Below are 14,256 nucleotides of genomic sequence, written 5' to 3'. Positions count from 1 at the left end.
AAAATTCACTGGTCAACTGAGACACTATGATTGAGGTTGTTTATATCAAATGAGGTTGTGTAAATCGGAAAGTGGAAGGGCCCTAGAACTGAACCTTGAGGCACCTCAGTGGCTAGCTGATGAATCTTAAACATACTCCTCTTCAGGAAACCTTAGGGCCTAGGTACACTTCGTTTTCTGTGTTCTGTTCCATCTAATGGACAGTTCAGCATATATAAAATTAAATACTAAAACAAAATAAAATAAAATAATATATAGTATCAGCCATATACTACATGGCGCATGAGTGCTGTTGGACGTATTCAGAACTCATGCAGTACCCAGTGGACCTTTGTTTTCTGGAGCACTCAAATCACTTGCACATGCCCTGTTGAATGTTCACGAGTCTATGCAAAGTGTTTGTAGACATCAACAGACTGGAAGCATACTTTTGACAGGATCTGTCTGATTCCATAAAGACGGCAATAACACGGCTTCAGTGCAGTTTTTGCAGTGTAAAGATCTTGCCCCGCTGCAGTAAATGGACTCCCACAGAGGGGAAACTGGGACTCCTATTCTATTTATTGACATATAAGCTACCATGTAGGGAGATAATGCCAAGATACAAAACTGCAGTGCAAATTTGTAAACAGTATTTTGAGGACCCTGCAGCTGGTATGTCTTCCATTTAGCCAACACTTCCTTATCCAACATACAGTCCTCAGGGATCAAACTTGTGTAAAGTGGCTTGCTAAATGGTGACAGTTCATGAGTCACTGCTGCTAGGGTTTGAACATATAAACTTTGGGTTACCATGCCCATTCACTATTAATCTACTACAACTACTACTAATCTTTGTAGGGGGTTTTTACTATTGCAAAATCCAAACCTTGTGTTTTGTGTAGTAATGTAAGTCTAGCACCAAGTACAATGACAAGGAGTGTGATCAAGTCACTCTGACTGACCTTTCTGAGATGTGAGCCTATTCAATGATGGAGTCTTACTGAAGAGGTCTTACATAACTGAAGGTCTTACATAAAGACATTTCCTTACTGCTGACTGTTACGATGAGGGAATTCATATGGCTCCCAATGCTAGCTCATATAGTAAAAAGGATCAGAGATTCTGGGCACCAACAGGGACATTATGGGGGAAAATAGAAAGCTAAGATGAGAGGGAAAACGAGTTTTGGTGACAGAATGAGAATGAGGGCAAACACAACCCCTGCAGACTTAAATTCTAAATCACTTCACAGGATTACAATTTGTGAGAAGCTGTCTTGTAAATGTCTCCCAACATTTCTCACCCTGCACATTGCTGCTAAGTATTTTGTGAATCTGTAAGCCCATAAAGATTCACTCCAAACACTGTTTGCATCAGTTGTGATTTCTGCCTATCATATTAAATAATGTATCAAGCTACAAGGAGATTAAATTGATCTATTTTTACAACACCAAAAAGCCATCATTTAGAAAGCTGGATATAGTTGCAGTGCCTTCAAATGCAATTTTCTCCCATTTATTTAGCCCAAAACATTTAATATATAGTCACATCGCTTTCTAGTTTTTGTAAACTAATACGCTGTTTATACATTTAACAATAATTTCACACCGCAAGCTTGAGCTTCAGAGTCAGCTGCAGACTCGCAAGAGTATTCACACTGGAACCATTTGTACAGCCTCACAGCTGCGTCTTCAGAGTTACATATTTCTTTACAAAGACAACTATGAATTTGATTTTAGAAGCTGGTCAGTTATAAATGTGAACGTTTTAAAGTCTTGAAAGTTCGTTAACATGGGGATTCAAATGTTAACAAAGGGACTCTCATGTAAATGGTGAACATGGTGTTTTTAATGTTTTTTTAATAATACAAAATACTTTAAATAGGTAAATCTTCGAAAAATATTTTTTTTCTGAAATGCTCTAATTCCTGTTCAAATACACCGAACATGCTTATTCTACTCCTTTTTAGCTCTTTTTGTGCGAAATCGTTTATTTTGTCCTGTTAGCAAATTTATTTAAATGATTAGAATTAGCACTCCACTTCACAGCAGGAGACATTGTAATTGACAATGTGGGAAATGCAGGTCAGTTTAACATTGTTAAATGCACACACAATATGTCTGACTATGACCACAGTCCACAGTGTGATCACATTCTAATGGTACAGTCATCGGTGGGTGTGTGTGTGTGTGAGATCCAGCCATCTTTCATCTTCATTCTTGTCTGATGGCTACTCTGGCATTTTCAGGTGAAGGGTCACATAAAAGGAGATGTCTTAAAATCGTCCACTAAGAGCTTTGAACTTTTGACACCATCAATTGACAAAATTAAAAGCCTTTAAGAAAGTTGAATCTAATCTTCAACAAGAAAGGCCACAAGTAATGAAAAAGTGACACAGACTGGGAAAAAACATACACACACACACACAAACACGTTTGTTTTTGTGAAAAGTGGTGACATACAGGGATGTAGTGGAGGGTAAACGCACGTAAACGCCGTTTACGCACCTCCCAAACTTCAGAAATAGCATTTACCCACCTCCATAGTGCGTTTATCCACCTCTAAATTGAGTTTATCCACCTCTAAATAGCATACAGTTCCTATGACATTTTAAATTAAGCTTATGTCATTTTAGTTTCATATTGTTCATTATTAGTTTCATAGGTTGTTTGTTGTTAAAGATGAAGGCTTTCATATTGCGCTGCAACTTGTCAGTGTTGACCAATGCTTGCGCTGTTGCCAGTAGTAGTGGGAAGTTCGGATCATTTTACTGACTCGGATCTTTGAGTCTCGTTCAGCAAAATCAACTAATCTTTTCTCTTCCCGTCTCTATGGGATTGACAGGAAGATTAAAAGACTCGGACCTCACCTGTCGATTCAGAACCCACATGTTGTGTCATCCGCATGTGCAGTCAACACAAAATGAACGAATCACTCTCCGAGACAACTCTGTAGTGCTGAGTCATATAGAGCTTGGGAAACTACATCACTGCGCATTGCATTCTGGGTAGTCGCGGCCATTTTTGGGGACACACTTATCAGTAAAAGTGAAAGTGAAAGTGACATGAAATACAGATCAAGTGTAAGATTACATATAAAGAAAAACTCAACAAGGAAGCAAAGATGCGGTATTTAGAAAAAAATCAAGACAATCAACAAACTCAATCTGCACGAACACAAAGAGTGGTCGGATGATCTTAAAGAGCTGCCGCTCGTAACCTTCCCCAATGTGTTTTCTTACCTTGTTTGTAGTGTCAGAGCGTACATCTCTGATCAGTTTAAAAATGATAAATCTTTCGAGTCTCACCTGCAATTTACAAATGGATGGGTGCAGAACCTACACATTTTCCGCATCAACGAGCGAGTTACATGGCCCCTTTACTTTTTAATATGCGTTATTGTAAACTGTACAAATTAACCTCAGTGTGTTATGATGCACAAATAAAGAGATACAGAATTGATCAATTTTGCTGTTTATTACTGTAACAGGTGGTATGCAATATGCATAACACTGATCATGCAAGAGATGTGGTTCATGCATAGGTAACATTTAATGTAACGTTAAGTCTGTCAAATCGATTAATCACATCAAAAAAAAGTTGTTTATATAACGTACATTTCTGTATATTTATATATATATATATATATATATATATATATATATATATATATATATATATATATATATATAAATGCACATACATGCGTGTGTATATATCAGACATATACCTTAACTCGGAGAACTGAGATCAAGGTGCGGTTTTCCAGCGGGAAAGCTGAAAAAAAATAATAATAATAAATAAAAATAATCGCACTCCATTCAAATTATTCTTCCATGCCGGTCATGAGTACGAGAATGGCAGTTAATTACACAACAAGGTTTGACCATTGTAACTTATTTTTTAGCTGTAGAGAGCAAACAAAACGGTCTATTATCAATCCAATACAATACATACAGCAGCGTCCGTGTCCTAAAGTCCCAGAAAGCATTGCGTTGCCGACGTCATGTTCCCAGACTCTATTAAAGATTCGTTCAAAATGAACGACACACAACAGACTGCATCAAGATTCAAAAATGGATATCAGGCAATTAATAATAATAATAATAAATATAGCTGCAAGCAGCGATGGCGGGCTCAAGCCGTCAGTGCAACACCACCCCGGTGGCATCGGGAAAACTGTGCCCAGCGGGCATAAGCATTTACAGTAACCCTCTGGCAATCAAATTTTAAGGGATATGGCAGTTAAAGGGTTAATCCAACCCGTCTAGACTTTGAAATCACATACACAGAACAATATATATATATATAACTTTAGTAACACTTTATTTTAATATATATAAAAAATGTATAAGTTGTGCATCGTAGCTGACACCTAAATGAACACATTACAATTGGTTTATGACTGCAAGTCTTTTTCCTCAAATGCTATTGAGCTTCAAATTTGCTTTTGAGCCCATGTGAAAAAGTAGCATAATGTACATATGACTTACAGTTTGTTTTAATAAATATCAAACATTTAATTTAATGGTGCATTATAGCTGTCACCTAGATGAACAATTACAGTTGTTTTTATGACTGTAAGTCATTCTCTTCAAATGCTACTGACGTTAGAAAAGTGTATAACAATATCACATGTAACTTTAGAGACGGTCCCTAAATTTGAGACTCTCGAATGTCCAATGTCAAGCCAACTTTATGCCTGTTTTTGTTTTGTTTTTTACTTTATTTTTCTTTTCTCTGTGCCGGATTGCTGATGTCTTTTACCCTGGCATAGATGTCCATCCATCAATTACGAACATTCATCCGCAAATGTCCGAGCGGTCGCGAGCGCGGATGGGAGAATGGCGCATGTTTTATTTTTTTTGAGCTACTGGGATGGTGCCCCCTCTGGGAGTTGGTGCCCTACGAAGACTGCGTATTCTGCATATAGGGAGCGGCGGTACTATCTGGAAGATATATTCCTCAAACCGTTGTACAAGAGGAGGTGATGCTAGTACTTCAAGAATCTCTCAAAACCTATCTGTTCATAAAGCCTATATATAAAGTCTTAATATAGTATTCCACAATATGTTGTGCTATTCTAATATTATTGTGGTTTTTTATTGACATTGTTATTTGCTGTTATTTTTTGTTTTAATATTGTTACTGTTGTTACTTGTTGTACGGTGACCTTGAGTGGTTTGAAAGGCGCCTTAAATAAAATGCATTATTATTATTGTTATTATTATTATTATTATTATTAGCTGTACACTTGACAAAAAAAATTAAATATAAACTTATTCAATTGTGTGTATATATATATATATATATATATATATATATATATATAGTGTACAGTTTTCTTTTATTGCATCTTGAAATAAATGTTTCTGAGTTCTGTGTTTGTTTATTTTTTTTTTTTTTATTTTTTTTTTTTTTTAGGAAGATTACAGCCTTTAATCTCCTCAAAATTAATGTGCATATAAACTATGAACAATTTAATTATAGCTGTATTTATAAAATGCTTACTAATGACTATTAATTTTGGGAGTAGGCTAGCAACAGTTGATGTTGAGGCCTAAGATATTTCTTAAGCTGTAATGATGAAAAAACAACAACACCAAATTGCTTTTTTTTCTGCTGGTGATTAAAGAGATGATTAAGTCTCCCTCCCTCCCCCCCAGAGAGAGAGAGGGGGGGGGGGGGCTCTCTCTCTCTCTCTCTCTGACACCAAGCCCATCCCCTCTCCCACACATTCACACAAACTCAGCACACACACTTAACACACACACACACATTACCCAGAGGGACAATGACATCAGATGTATGGTAGTTTTTTAATTTTCTATCATCCATATAGTGTTGTATAGTCATGAAACTATGCATATTTCCTCAGCATGACTTGTCTTCTATGTGTACATTTTGTTGAAGTGTTTAGAAGCTGCACTTAAAAAAATAAAAGACATTTACTGGTTCCTTTTTTACTGTTATTTCAAATAATCACCACGACAAAACCATTCAAGCTATCCAAAATTCATTCGCACCTGTTCTGTAAGATAAATTCTTTAAACAGTGGTAAAAGAGGATGTGGTGCTGATCCTTCAAGAGTCACTCCAAACTTATCTGTCCATAAAGCCTATAAAGAATTATTCTTAATACACAGTTTTCACAATACTTCAGCATATTATTCTAATTAAGTGAGGGTCATTTTATCAGTAAAATACATATTATTTTTCTTTGAAAGATTTCTATAAATGATTTAAATCATACTTGTTTCTACAATAATTATTTAAAAGTAATCCTATAGCGCCATCTGGTGGCCATTATTGGTACTAAGAATTGCAAGAATTGCAAGCTTGATTTATATGTTATGATAGTTTTAATTTTATGCTGACTCTTGAAAATGATAAAGCTATGAAACTTACTGTGCTTCCTTCAAATGATGACTCCTACGTATATAAAAAATTATGAAGAGTTGGAATTAAATTTTTTTAAAGATATAGTAAAATAACTATTGTATTTTGTTTATGTTACTTTAATAAATCGCTATGGCCACACCATTTAAGGTATCCTAAACCCATTCGAAATTGAACATCTTCAGTATATGGCTTCATGTTAAAACAGTAAAACAGGTGTGAACTACTTGTGTCTTCTTGGAGGAGAATGAATTCATTTACAGGCTGAGTTTATCATAAATCCACAATAACATTTCTGAGTTCTGTATCAATCTGTGTTGTTGTTTGTTTATTTTTATTTTTTTATTTTTCATAGGAAGATAACTGACCCTTTACTCTCCTTTTTAATAAATGTGCTTATAAACCAAGAACAAGCTATTTATAGCTGTATGGATTTACATTTAAAAAATTATCCTATGGCAATCATTCTAAACAGCTTGAATAAAACCTGTTAATATTTATTATAGACCACTGCAACTGTGTATAATCTAACAAAAAAGTTTATTATGAAAATAAAAGTGTGTACACCAGATAAATTGGACGATAAAGAAATTGCTAACAATAATATAATAGAGCATGTTTTAGGTTTTTAGGCGTTTAGATGCAGAAATGGACAAATCAAATGTAAAATAAAATGTAATTGATTTAATTAAATATAGATTAAGTCTTGTTAGAGCAAAATAATAAATAAATACATACACACATTAAAAAAGCAGCCAAGATTAATGAGTTTAATTTTTTATATAGATTAAAATTGAAGACAGAAGCAGCTGGTATATGCGGTCAATTAATATTAAAATCCAGTAGATCCACTTCAGATTTATTTCTCAACAGTTTATGTTCACTTGGCTGTTTTCGTTTATATTAGCCAAGCTATTATGTGTTTTGAAATAATCTTGTCCGTGATGTGTTCGTTCTTACGACGAAAGGCAGAATCCTGCAGCTCGAGAGATATATGTTATTCTGCCAGTCGCGCTTTCAAATAGTCTTGCGCACATAAACGGGTCACAAACACCTGTATTTAGCTCGTGTTGTGTTATAATGGGTGTATAGTGTGCATTTATGGCAATAATTTATTTTAAAAAGCTCTTAAACAAGAATAAATTCGTTTGTTTTGAACTTGTGACACTGTGCGCGCTGATCGGAGGCAGTGATTTCAGATAGGCAGCCGCGAATATTTCATTATCACACAAACAGTTCAAAAACATCTTAATTTAGCTCTTGGTGTGTTCTAATTGGTGAATTGTGTGATATCGCTGCAATACTTTATTTTTAATAGCTATAAAACAAGAATAAACTCGTTTTTCTGAGCTCATCATTCCACACGCTCCTGCTCAGAGCGGTGATTCATCTCTCGTGTTTCTCACGTATCACTGACCACACATCCATTATTAATGTGCCCTGACCTGGTAATAATCATATATGTTGGTTTAGCTTGTCAGTGTGAATTAAATCCAAGTATTATTTTGTATTTTAACCGATTTAAAAGTGAAACCAAAAGAGAGTCTCCTCCCTTTTTTAGTTCAGGATATGCACCTGTAGGGGCGCTATTTCTCTCAGACAATGGAAGTCTAAGCACACACACTCAAACAGAGGGACAGAGTGAGATGAGATGTCTGACAGTTTTTTAATTTTCTGTTATCCATACAGTGTTGTAAAGTCATGAAACTATGCATATTTACTCAAAATAACTTTCTTTTCTGTATGAAAAAATGTTTTGAAGTGTTTGGAATTTAAAAATGCAGGAAAATTAATAATTCCATTTTTACTGTCATTTAAAAAAATCACCACGACAAAACCATCCAAGCTATCCAAAACCCATTCACAATTTAAGTTCCTCAATGTTTTTTCAACATGTAGACAAAGTTTGGTGTTTATAGTGTTACTCTCCTCTGAGCAGTATGCATTAATTCACAGCTAAATGTAAAAAACAATCCACATTCAAATCAAAATAGCCGACTTCCTGTTGGTCGTAGCTAATGACTGTGAATTAGAAAGTTGTCCGTCTTGATAAGATCAATTTTTGTACTGAGTTTGGTGTCTGTAGCTAAAACTAACCCCCCCACTTTTGACAAAAGGTGGCGCTATAGAGTGCCTCTTCCACGCCCTCTTATGAACTTTTGCCAGTGTCTAGCTGTCACTAATACTGATATGTGTTCTGAGTTTGATGAAATTCTAAGCATGTTATATGCCTCAAAATCACCTGAGAAGTATTCCAGTTTGACATGTTGCCACGGCAACAATATTTTTAGATATCAATATCCCCCCAGCAGATTTATATCGACTGTGTTTTAACATTATTCTGATGAAGTTTGAAGCAAATCGAGTAAAAATAAGATGCTGAATTCAAAGCATTTTGAAAATGACACACTTCCTGCTGCCAGTTGGTGGCGCTATAACTTTGACTCCTAATAGTCACATATATGCGATCGACATCATACAATGAATAATCTGATGAAGTTTTATAACAATTAGGAAATGTATGTGGATGGTATTAGACACTTCCTGTTTCTCAATTCTCGCCATAAATTCAACGCCTCACTACGAGCAAACCGTTTGAGATATCAAAAATCCCCTGGCAATTTTTCATCCCCAATGTCTTGAGATCATGTTGACCGAGTTTGGTGTCAATCGGCAAAAAACCCTATGACAAGTATTTCAAATTCCAGAGCATGCGCTTTTTACATAACTCTAAATAGCTGACTTCCTGTTGGGCGGAGCCTATGACATGCAATACGAAAGTTGTTCAGCACGATGAGATCTATATTTGTACTGAGTTTGATATTAATATGTGCAAGTATGTGTGAGCTATGCATCAACATTTCTGACTGTGATCCAGGGGGCGCCGTAGAGCCCCTGTGCCACGCCCGGGTCCCAGCCTCTGCAGGCTCCTAAAGGCCACAGATTCCAAAGTGTGCGCAAATTTTCAAGAGTTTTTGAGTATGTTAAGGACCCCAAAAGCCCCCACAACTTTGACGAAAAATATGAATACTAAACGCTAAATATCCAACTTCCTGTTGGGCGGAGCCTATGACATGCAGTACGAAAGTTGTTTGGTTTGATGAGATCTACATGTGTACCGAGTTTCGTGCGTCTACGTGCAAGTATGTATGATATATGGCCCTCAGTATTCCAGGGGGCGCTGTAGAGCCCCTGTGCCACGCCCGTGTATCAGTCTCTGCCCGGCCCTAATGGCCGCAGGTTCCAATGTGTGTGCCAATTTTCAAGACTTTTTAAGCATGTTAAGGGCCCCAAAAGCCCCCGAAACCTTGAAGAAAAATAATAATAAATATAGCTGCAAGCAGCGATGGCGGGCTCAAGCCACCAATGCCATCGCCACCCCGGTGGCATCAGGTAAACTGTGCCCAGCGGGCACATGCATTCACAATATCCCTCTGGCAGTGACGTTTTAAAGGATATGGCGGTTAAAGGGTTAATCCGAATCATCTAGACTTTAAAATCACATTCACAGAACAATATATATATATATTCCCCAAACATATATATATATATATATTTAGTAACACTTTACAATAAGATTTCATTTATAAACATTATGTTAACATGAACAATATTTATATAGCATTAATTTATGTCAGTTAATATTCCAAACTTAAACATGAAAACATTGTTTTATTGTGATTTTTTTCCAAGCACATTTTACCAATTCCAAACCATATCAATCTTAATAACTACCATTATTTTTTATTTAATCATTTATGAGTGCTATACAATAGTCCAGGAAAGCTGTAAGAGAAAAACTCCTTATATTCATGTGCAGAATTATTAGGCTGTTTTCTTTTACAGATGAAATGCGCTAAAAAAGAGTTTTAACTCAAACTGTTTTAACTCAAAGTCGAAAATTATGAAATACCCATGAGAAATATCAAACACAAATGCAATACAGAAATGGATAAGTTAAGATTTGACCATTGTACAAAAATGCTGACTGGGTCATGAGGTCAGAAAAGAAGAAGAAAAAAAAAAACAGGTCAAGAAGAACTGACAAAAAGAATTGCAAAATAATTAGGAATTAATGTGAAGATTAATTTTTAGTAAATTCTGCAAGACAGACTTTCAGGAAAGGAGGTGGAATAAAAATGAGCTCCTAAATCTTAACCCCGGATTCAGGAAAATATATTCCTCAAACCATCGGACAAGAGGAGGTGGTGCTGGTCCTTCACGAGTCACTCTAATCTGTTCATAAAGCCTATATATAAAGTCTTAATATGTAGTATTTCACAATACTTCATAGTATTCTAATTAAATCATTTTTTGGAATCTTTGATTTCTCAGAACCTGACACATTGTAATTCTGAGACTCCAGGAAAGTGGCAGTTCTGTAAAATGTTGGCACTGGAGACTAAATGCTCCCTGATAGTTTCACACCTAATTCACTTAACACACACACACACACACACACACACACATTACCCACAGTGACAGAGGGACAGAGTGACATCAGATGTATGATAGTTTTTTAATTTTCTGTCATCCATATAGTGTTGTATAGTCATGAAACTATGCATATTTCCTCAGAATGACTTGTCTTCTATGTGTAATTTTTTTTTAAGTGTTTAGAAGCTGCACTTAAAAAAATAAAAGACATTTACTGGTTACTTTTTTACTAATATTTTAAAAAATCACCACGACAAAACCATTCAAGCCATTCAAAATTCATCTGCACCTGTACTGTAAGATACATTCTTTAAACTGGTAAAAGAGGATGTGGTGCTGATCCTTCAAGTCACTCAAAACGTATCTGTCCATAAAGCCTATAAAGAATTATTCTTAATATACAGTTCACAATACTTCAGCTTGTTATTCTAATTAAGTGAATGTCATTTTATCAGTAAAATACATAAAATTCATATTATTTTTCTTTGAAAGATTTCTATAAATGATTTAAATCATACTTGTTTCTACAATAATTATTTAAAAGTAATCCTATAGCTCCATCTGGTGGCCATTATTGGTACTAAGAATTGCAAGCTTGATTTATATGTTATGATAGTTTTAAATTTATGCTGGCTCTTGAAAATGATAAAGCTATGAAACTTACTGTGCTTCCTTCAAATGATGACTTCTACGTATATAAAAAATTATGAAGAGTTGGAATTAAAAATTTTAAAGATATAGTAAAATTACTATTGTATTTTTTTTATGTTACTTTAATAAATCGCTATGGCCACACCATTTAAGGTATCCTAAACCCATTCGCAATTTAACATCTTCAGTATATGGCTTCATGTTAAAACAGTTTGGTGTGAACTACTTGTGTCTTCTTGGAGGAGAATGAATTCATTTACAGGCTGAGTTTATCATAAATCCACAATAACATTTATGAGTTCTGTATCAATCAGTGTTGTTGTTTGTTTATTTTTTATTTATTTTTTCATAGGAAGATAACTGACCCCTTTACTCTCCTTTTTAATAAATGTGCTTATAAACCAAGAACAAGCTATTTATAGCTGTATTTATAAACTGCTTACTACTGACTATTAATATTGGGACAAGGCTTTATGAAGCATGAACTGACTATTTACTAATGAGTGCAGTTATTATAAAGTGTTATCAATGCATTTGCTAATCTTAACAAATTAGACATTATTTTACAGTGTTATCAAATCCCTTAAATGATTTGTAAGTGTTTTGTAATGATTTTATTGACCTAAAAGCATTTGTGAAAGTTCTGCTTGCATTAGAGCTTAGTCTTGATCTGTGAGCTGAACAGATTTACTGTTACATCCATGAGATTATGTAAATTCAAATAAATATCATGTCACAGGATGTCAGAGGTCAGTATCAAATTAGTTTGATGAAATTATTATTTGCAGCACAAATAAGGTTTTTTAGGATTTTTAAAAATCCCTAAAACTGTCAGAAAAGGATAAGGCCTAAGATTTCTATGTGAGTGGCTAAATTTGTTTGTTTTTATAACTATAATGCATAAACTATGAAACTATACAAAATGTATAAAAAAGTACAAGTTATTCTTTTCCAATGTTTTTAATTTATTTAATTCATTTATTTATTTATTATTATTTATTTTTTTTGGATTTACATTTGAAAAAATTAGCCTACGGCGATCATTCTAAACATCTTGAATAAAACCTGTCAATATTTATTATAGACCACTATAACTGTGTATAATCTAACAAACGAGTTTATTATGAAAATAAAAGCGTGTACACCAGATAACTTGGACGATAAAGAAATTGCTAACAATAGTATAATAGAGCATGTTTTAGGTTTTTAGGCGTTTAGATGCAGAAATGGACAAATCAAATGTAAAATAAAATGTAATTTGATTTAATTAAATATAGATTAAGTCTTGTTAGAGCAAAATAATAAATAAATACGTACACACATTAAAAAAGCAGCCAAGATGAATGAGTTTAATTTTTTTATATAGATTAAAATTGAAGACAGAAGCAGCTGGTATATGCGGTCACTTAATATTAAAATCCAGTAGATCCACTTCAGATTTAATTCTCAACAGTTTATGTTCACGGTGGCTGTTTTCGTTTATATTAGCCAAGCTATTATGTATTTTTGAAATAATCTTGTCCGTGATGTGTTCGTTCTTACGACGAAAGGCAGAATCCTGCAGCTCGAGAGATATATGTTATTCTGCCAGTCGCGCTTTCAAATAGTCTTGCGCACATAAACGGGTCACAAACACCTGCATTTAGCTCGTGTTGTGTTATAATGGATGTATTGTGTGCATTTATGGCAATAATTTATTCTAAAAAGCTCTTAAACAAGAATAAATTCGTTTGTTTTGAGCTCTGAGACACTGTGCGCGCTGATCGGAGGCAGTGATTTCAGATAGGCAGCCGCAAATATTTCATTTTCACACAAACAGTTCAAAAACATCTTAATTTAGCTCTTGGTGTGCTCTAATTGGTGAATTGTGTGATATCGCTGCAATACTTTATTTTTAATAGCTATAAAACAAGAATAAACTCGTTTTTCTGAGCTCATCATTCCACACGCTCCTGCTCAGAGCGGTGATTCATCTCTCGTGTTTCTCACGTATCACTGACCACACATCTATTATTAATGAGCCCTGACCTGATAATAATCATATATGTTGGTTTAGCTTGTCACTGTGAATTAAATCCAAGTATTTATTTGTATTTTAACCGATTTAAAATCGAAACCAAAAGACAGTCTCCTCCCTTTTTAGTCCGGTAACTGAACCTGTAGGGGCGCTATTTCTCTCAGACAATGGAAGTCTAAGCACACACACTCAAACAGAATGGACAGAGTGAGATGAGATGTCTGACAGTTTTTAATTTTCTGTTTTCCATACAGTGTTGTAAAGTCATGAAACTATGCATATTTACTCAGAATAACTTTTTTTCTGTATGAAAAAAGGTTTTGAAGTGTTTGGAATTTAAAAATGCAGGAAAATTAATAATTCCATCTTTATTGTCATTTAAAAAAATCACCACGACAAAAACCATCCAAGCTATCCAAAACCCATTCACAATTTAAGTTCCTCAATGTTTTTTCAACATGTAGACCAAGTTTGGTGTGTATAGTGTTACTCTCCTCTGAGCATTATGCATTAATTCACGGCTAAATGTAAAAAATAATCCACATTCAAATCAAAATAGCCGACTTCCTGTTGGTCGTAGCTGATGACTGTGAATTAGAAAGTTGTCCGTCTTGATAAGAACAATTTTTTGTACTGAGTTTGGTGTCTGTAGCTAAAACTAACCCCCCCACTTTTGACAAAAGGTGGCGCTATAGAGTGCCTATTCCACGCCCTCTTATGAACTTTTGCAGTGTCTAGCTGTCACTAATACTGATATGTGTTCTGAGTTTGA

General features: G+C 34.7%; 1 protein-coding gene across 1 annotated transcript in view; it reads right to left on the bottom strand.

Annotated features, from left to right (window-relative positions):
- Positions 1-14,256, bottom strand: part of LOC113050571 (cAMP-specific 3',5'-cyclic phosphodiesterase 4B-like) — a 171,622-nt gene that overhangs the window by 94,879 nt on the left and 62,487 nt on the right. The window lies entirely within an intron of this gene.

The sequence above is a fragment of the Carassius auratus genome, chromosome 31 (genome assembly GCF_003368295.1).
Source record: "Carassius auratus strain Wakin chromosome 31, ASM336829v1, whole genome shotgun sequence".
Taxonomy (NCBI): domain Eukaryota; kingdom Metazoa; phylum Chordata; class Actinopteri; order Cypriniformes; family Cyprinidae; genus Carassius; species Carassius auratus.
Note: the sequence above shows the minus strand (reverse complement) of the source record. Positions and strands in the feature narration are given on the sequence as shown.